Raw genomic sequence first — 7,916 nt, 5'->3', positions numbered from 1 at the left:
TTAATATTTATACCTGTCATAAAAGGACATGTTTCTGTAGGGTAAATACAGTTATGGCCAATAAGAACTCAGCTCTGGGTAAGGAATGATATAATAACCTGATTCAAGAGGAGAGAGAACTCTGTGGCCAGGAATACATCTGTGAATCTCCCCCCAAGAGGGAGTCTGGTCTCCTCTAGTGTCACTATGATGTGATGATATAGTGTGTATGGGAACTAGAAAATAAAGATCTCCACCACATTCATGACAACCTCGCTTTGGTGTCCAGCAGTCTCAGAGAAGGCTGAAGAGTTTGTGACAATAGGAATAAAATAGTGGTTAAGAAAATGGGGCTCCCACCCAGAGGGCTCGGTTGGTTAGCAGGCCACTGAAGACCCCCGAGGCTGCAGGCAGCCCTTTGCCTCCTACCAGCAGCCCCCAGGATTGCCACCTGCTCACAGCCAGACTTCTGATGGGCACTGGCTGGCAGAGTTGTTACTGTCCTGTCTCTGCAGATTCAGCCAGAGAGGGCTGAGCACGGCTCTGTCTTTTAGCTCCATGGAGAAAAGGGACACCTGTTTTGGGGTCCAACCCATCTGCCTCATCCCAGGAAGATGACTGACTCCCCATTATTGTCTCCTCTTATTCATTTCTCAGTCATTGCAACTGGTGTGAACTGAAAAACAAAAACAAAAAAACAATATTGTAGCTGGAAAGTCCAAAGGTAATGTTGCCACCAAAATATGTGAATATTTCTTTTGATGAAAATAAGCCCTATTTCACCAAATTAGTGACTTCGTCAGGAGAATATTAATACCAACCGTATAAATGGTTTATACGTTTAGACAGATTCTGGGATCGTGGGGCCTGTGTGGCCCATGACATTCAGTGGCTTGCTTTTCCTTTCTTTTTTGTTTTGCCTTAGAAGAAGAAACAGAGCCAGCCATGGTTTCACAGAAAATGCATTCCCCGCCATTTAAATCCCAAGTAGGGATATGTTTGAAGCCCCTTCTGTTGAGGAGTCCCTCCAGTATGAAGCAAGTCCAAAGGTGTTCACATCTTCCAGGGGCGTTTCCTTGTTTCCCACCTCTCTGATCTGCCCCAGCTTTGGTTAGATCAGCTGCTCACACTGCCAGGGGACTCCAGGGCTGGATGGGGAGGGTGCTGAGAGCACCCAGTCCTGTGGCTCCCGCCTGCGGGGCTCCACGTGTCCGTTCACGGTGGGACAACACTCACACAGCCCCAGCTGGACAACTCTGGAAGAGATGAGAAATAAATTCAGATGACAAGTAATAATATAATAATCGGTGATCCTTTTCCTGCCCCCAGAGGAAAACCTCTTATATTTCAGATAATGGGGCAAACGTTGGAAGAAGTTGGGCAGGTAGGACTGTGGTGGTCATTGATTTCACTGGATTAGGTTTCCAGGCTGTGCTGGCCTCTGCCACGCGTCAGCACCAGCTACTTACCCTACCCTCTGGTCAGAGAGGAGCTGTCTCTAAGGGGTGTGTTTTCCTGACCTCTACCCAGAATCCCTTCCGCAGGGAGGAGGGGCAAATGTGCCTGGTGTCTGCTGGACACTCCAGAGGTACTCTGGGAGGGGGCATCTTCATACCAAAGCCCTGTATAGAAGAGGACCTGGGTGAGTGGGAAAGAGGGGCCTGTGTACCCAGGGGAAGAAACGTGGGTGGAACCCTGTGTCTGGAAGGGCCAAGGAGTGTTGGAGCCATGCAGCCTGAGTGTATCTGGCTAAACTTCTTAGATCCCTAAGGGATTATTTCTGATTTTACAAGTGGTCTTATTTGTGACCTAAAGCAAGTTCATCTGTGTCCTTACTTTCCTGTCCTTACCTTCTTAGATAGGAAATAATAATTAAAAATAAGAGGAGAAAATTGACTATCAATGGAGTTGGAGAACAAACACGCACGCACACACACAGCACTTTATTTGTAAAACATTTTGACTCAAAAGAGGACACAGCTGCATATAAACACATGTGGAGGCTCTGCATGCTTGGTGCTGTGAACTTTAGTGGAATGTGTGTCTGGGTGATCATGCGGCAGCGGCCCTGGGGAAGTCCGGATGCATGTGGGAATGGTCGATGCACAGCCCTGTGCTGAGTTCTTCCTTCCATCCCCATCCTGTCTACCCCATGCTAGCATGCTTTTGCAGGCATGGTCCAGACTAGTGACATTTACAGGATCTCAAATACACAGCTGGTTGGAACAAAAAGGGGTGGGGAAAGTGTTAAAAGTTTGGGGGTTAGGGGAAAAAGCAGGTGCTCTGGGTGGCTCAGCAGAGCCTCCAAAGAGACAGCAGACCAAAGTCAGTGTGTTAATTCTCAACAGTGGTCTCTCTGGGGTGAATAAAGAAACCGCTCAACAAAGGCAGCTCCTTCTCCAACCCGGAGAGGCAGCGGATGCCACCTGCAGCCTGGAAGCTGCTCTACAACCTACAACAGTGACCAGCTCCTGGGCTGGTCCTTGATGGGGGAGAGGTGATGAGAATTTACATAGGGAAGAGAAAATGGGTGGTCAACTACCAAGATAGATATTTTTTCCCTATATAAATTGTAAACAATTAAAAACATGTTTAAAATTATTTTTACTGAAGAATTTTTGGAGACTGCAGTGACTGGGTTAAGATTTATGAACAACATTTCTCACAAATGTATTCCTTCTAGAGAGTGCCTTATGGGACTCTATGGGACATGATCACAGTTTTTTTTTGTTGTTGTTGCCGTTTGTTTTTTTTCTTGTATAGCAGTCCCACAATGTTGAAACCAAAGCTGGAACTAGATTAGGTTAGTGGGCACATGCTGATGCAGCTGGTCTGATCTTCTTAGGGGGAAACCAGATTACTGTGAAACCATCAGATAGCACATACTTCTGAAAAGAAATGGAATGTATTTTTATTGGCAGAGTCAAGATGAAGTATGTCTTGAAATCTGTTTTACAAATAAACTTGCACATAAATTGTCCATTCACTGCTTGGAAATCTTTTTTCACGTTTGAGGAGCTGTCAGAGGTCCCTAATAAACAGTGAGTCTTATTTAGTTTACTGGATATGTAATTCTTCTTTTCTTTGAAAATAATTATTTTTCAAGCAAGTGCAGCAAAAATACAACCAATAAAAATCTAGCTATGACAGAATAAACAACCTTTATAGCAAGCATACTCATCAGGTTCTCCCAATAAAAACAGTTTCTAGTAAAGAAGAGAGTACAGGAAATTGGCTGACTTGTCCCCACCGTAAGGGTTAAGAGAGAAGGCATGGCGGCTCACCCCACCTCCACACGTTAGGTTGGTCCTTGGTTATCAGAATGACAGGAGAAGGGACCCTATTGCCAGGTGGCCCTTGGGCCAACGTAAGGAAGGGGCTGATTGCTTGATTTGACCCAGTGTCCAGTCATGGTTTAGTGAGACATACTTCCCAAGTCCCACCTGTGGAGGGTGCTGTGCCTGGAGAGCCATTCCTTGGGGCCAGAGAAGCTGAGGGGTAAAATTCCCTGTAGGACTCTGGTGACGAGGGGAAGGTGAGGGAGCCATCCATGTCTGGGTTCCCCCATTGTGGGTCCAGTCTAGTTGTCTGGGGCAGGGGACTGGTGTCGGTCATGCCAGGTAGGTAGTAGGGCTGTGACCTGGGATAATGGCCAACTTAGGAGAATCCCATCCAGGGATTCCGCTCTAGACTGGGTCAGCCTGATCTAGGCAGGTCAGGGGCTTTGGGGAGGAACATTTGCTTTGGCCTTTCCCAGTCCTGTGCCCAGGCCATGGCCACTGCATCTTCAGCGCCTATATGACCCAAGCCCAAGCTGGCAGCATGGGGGATCAGTCTCCCGCTGGGCCAGGTGGGCTGAGGCTCCCCCAGGGAGCTTTGTGTGAACAGGTTCTCAGCAGACGTGCTGGGGCTCATTTATGCTTTTATAGTAGCTCAGAAGATGTTATCGCAGCTTGAGAACTGAAATTAAAATATGTATCCTTCAGGTGCAAATCTGCGGTACTTACAGCTTTGCTCATTCTCTGCAGGGGGGCTCCATTAATCTTGTACTAGTGAAATTCCTAAGGAAATTAATTCCCTCTAGTTGGGGTTATTCTCCACTGGTCTTCAGGGGTGGAGTAATTGGAATTTAAGAGTCTTAAAAGAAGGGAACTGTTGGCCATTTGACTTGAATGACAACATGTTTTAATGTCCTGCTTCTTGGTCTTTCCTCCAGCACCCCTTTGTGTTTCTCAGTGTCTCTCAGTGGGGCTTAGAGACCCCCACCAGGTGGGAGTTGGGTCCCAAGCCTCATTTAAGATATGTATTCCTCCATGACAGGTTGTTTGTGCCTCTGCAGTACCAGGCCCTGTACCCACTGAGTAACACACAGCCACAGGAACTAATGACGCATCAGAAATTCATGGTTTAATATTACCTTGTCTGTTCAGGAGCAGTAAATATTAGTTGTTGTTATCCTTCAAAATAATCACGCTGCACGTACACCTTCAAAGCAGACAATTCACGGACACTAGGTGGTGCCTCTTTGCTGCCCCAAAGTCCAGGACATCCCTTTCTGGCCTTCCCCACTGGAGCTTGGGCCCTCCTAGGCCAGGACTTCAGCCCTTAGGCCCAGAGCCTCAGGTTCTGGTTCTTATGCTCCAGCTCCTGAAGGGCCACATGGTACCTGTGGGCAGCTTACTTCTCCTGAATGTGGCCCTGAGGAGGGTGCTGTGCAGGGAGAGCCATTCCTCACCAGGCAGGGCTGTCCCAAGAGGGCCCCCCTCCCCCATGGAGTGGACAGATACCACTGAATAATGCTTATACATGGGGTCAGCAGAATGTCATTGTCCAGGACGAACACACAGGGACATGGACCCAAATTAGCCCACTCTTTTGCTCTGTTTTTGAGCTTTTGGGTGTAACAGGGCATAAAGGAAAGCCAAGACCACCGTGTTCTGAAACAGCTCAAAATCACTGAGCATGGAAACGGCCAGCATTTCCTCTGGCCCTAGCGTACTCCAAGGGAGATGACCAGACTCTCTAGAGTGGCGGTGGGCAAGAAGTGCTTCTGACAGTGCCTGGGTGAGTCCTGGGCCTGCCCTCCCTGTGGGGTGTCTGGGTGAGTTCCTTAGGTATAAGCTGGGGGTTAGGCAGTGATGGTCTTCACATCAGCTTGAGGGACCCTGAGTGGAGAACATGGACACTGGGCAAGTGCTCTGAAAGGCCAGCAAGCACTGCCTATTATCTGCACACACCCACACCTTGGGTGTGCCAGCGCCCCCGATGCAGCTTGGCTCTGTGTGGAGTCCAGCAGCAAAGAGTCAGTGCATTCTAAAGCCAAGAGGTAGTCTGCAGCCCCCAAGCCACTTGATAGCAACAGTGGTAACTGCAAGAAGGGTAGGGTTGGGGCATCATCCAGGAGTCTTCATTTTTCTTCCAGTAGGGATCCTCACTCTCCCCCTCTTGGTGCCATGTCCTGAGCAGCTTTCCTCTATCACTCCCTTCCCACACCTCAGCCCTACAGTCTACATGGACTGAACCTCTGAAACACTGAGCTAAGGTAAACTTTTCCTTCTCTACATTGTCCTCATCAGGTTTTTTGGTCACAGTGATGCAAAGCTGACCAACACGTTGAGGAAAAAGGCATTGGTCTATGGTTTCTTGCATTACTGTGAACTCCTTCAGACTGCACAGAAAGCCTCCATTCTTCATGTAGCAGCCTGCTGTTTCTCCTTGGAGCTCTACCTGGATGTCCTGGTTATAATTCTGGAGAGAGCGTCTCGTTTCACCTCCTCTAGGCCAAGACCTGAGCAAGGCAGCACATGCCCAGCTAGACAAAACTGGTGCTTTTAAAGTGCAATTTAAAATTTGAATAAAGTTACACACAAATTGAAAAAAAAAAAAGTAGGGAGCCTTCTTCACAGCTGGTGTATGCTACTTTTAGCAAATTCCATTTAAAGGAAAAATCAGGATTTATAAAATAGTCATGTCAAAGAGATGATTATTCCTTTTTAAGAAAATACTCATTATAACATACTTCCTTCCTTCATTAAAATTTCACTAAATTTCAAAGCAATCCATGTTCTTTGAACACGTGTAAATGACACAAAGAAGTGGACAATTTCTGTGGCAATCTCTCCTAATGCTTGGGGGGCATTCTTCTAGAGACCTTTTCTATGCCACATTCAGTTATATAATTATATTTTATTTACATACAAGTCAATGCTTAAAAATGGTAACCAGAGTAAGATCCTGTTTTTTTAAGAGTTTTTAGTTATATACGGACATGTCTTTATTTTATTTATTTTTATGTGGTACTGAGAATCAAATCCAGTGCCTCACATGTGTGAGGCAAGTGCTGTACCACTGAGCCACAACCCCAGCTCCTCAGAGTAGGATCCTGTTTTTACAATGTGATTTCCCTCCTCCTATTGCATTTTTCCTCACGGTAGTATCTAAGCTTTTAGTTACATTTTTTTTTTTGTTTGTTTTCTATCAACTAAAGTTTTTATTTTAAAATAATTATAGATTCATATGCAGTTGTTGAAAAATAATACAAAGAGATTTTGTGTATACTTTCCCCATGCTAACATTTACAAAATTGTAATACAGTATCACAATCAGGATATTGATATTAGCATACAATCTGCCTTTTCCAGATTTCCCTAGTTTTATTTGTACTCCTGTGTATTTATTTCTATACACTCTTGCCAAGAAACAAAACAGATCCTCATTGGCTCTCTTGTTGCATTTTGAATAATATAACTGATATTTTTAGTAACATCTATTTCTCAAGGTGAGGCACACATGTAAACAGGGCTCCTAAGGCTACTTTTAATCACTAGAACATTGCTGCCAATAGAAAATATAAAGTGAGCCACAGTGAGAGTCGTCTGTAACTTAAAATGTCCTAATAACCAGAGATAAAGAAAGATAAATTTAATATAGTTCACAAAACCCAATATATATTCAAAGTGACATTATTTAAACATGCAATCAATACAATACATGCAATCATTATTAGTGATATATCACATTCGGTTTTTTGTGCAGTCTTTGAAATCTGGTGAGTTGGGAGCATGGATCTTTGGCTGGCTCCAATGCAGGCGCTTGGGATGGAGATTCAGCTCCCATCTTACCTAAGAACATGGCCTCAGGAGGAGACAAGCACAGTTTAGGACATGAATGCCCATGTTAGTGCTTGACATAGTGCGCAGTCAGAGCCAGAGGACCAGCCAAGAGTCCTGAATGTTTGGGCAGGCGCCAGGGTATTAGGTGTTGAGTGAAAATGGAACCATAAAGGAGAGGGGCTTTGAAGGGAAGGCCTGATGTGGTTTGGGGACATTCTACAAGTGACAGTGTACTTCCCAAAGCAGATGGATACTGGACTCTGGGCTAGCTGTTGAGGTTTCCTTGGAGACTGAAAAAACTAGGAGCATGGGGAAATTTATCCAGGCCAAGAATCTGTAGGAATCACCTAAGACCGGCGCAGAGGACTGCACTTGGAGGGCCACCTATGCGGGAGGCCAGAAGGTCTGAGTGACAGGGAGGCAGGGGTCATGGAAATGTGCATCCTGGTGCTCAGAAGAAGCGGCGCCACCCTGGTTTTGAGGCACCAAGGTAGCAATGGGGATGGGTCCGGCAGGCCTCCGTCGAGGGAATGGCACGCGGAGGATGGGGGTCGCCCCCAGCCCGACACAGAGGGCGTGGGGTCGGGTGCTGCAGGACCCAGCTGTAAGCACCTTGTCAGTGCTGAGGTTCCAAGACCGCTACTCTGTTCCCAGACTTCCCGTTTCATCCCCACCTTGATGCAATTCCCTTGCTGATCGATTTCGGCTTGCCAGTGCTGTAACCCATCTTCACTCGCACTCACTTCAGACACTTCTCGCTATCACAGCCCCGGGCTTGGTCTCTAAGGTTACAGGAAGTGGGAGGAAAGTTCAGAAGCTGGCGGC

General features: G+C 46.4%; 1 long non-coding RNA gene across 1 annotated transcript; it reads left to right on the top strand.

Annotated features, from left to right (window-relative positions):
- Positions 1-426: 426 nt before the first annotated feature.
- LOC139705396 (uncharacterized) lies at positions 427-2,959 on the top strand. The gene is made up of 2 exons (XR_011707271.1): positions 427-1,621; positions 2,328-2,959. It is a non-coding gene; the product is annotated as an uncharacterized lncRNA (long non-coding RNA).
- Positions 2,960-7,916: the final 4,957 nt, after the last annotated feature.

This window comes from Marmota flaviventris, chromosome 4, assembly GCF_047511675.1.
Source record: "Marmota flaviventris isolate mMarFla1 chromosome 4, mMarFla1.hap1, whole genome shotgun sequence".
Lineage (NCBI taxonomy): Eukaryota > Metazoa > Chordata > Mammalia > Rodentia > Sciuridae > Marmota > Marmota flaviventris.
Note: the sequence above shows the minus strand (reverse complement) of the source record. Positions and strands in the feature narration are given on the sequence as shown.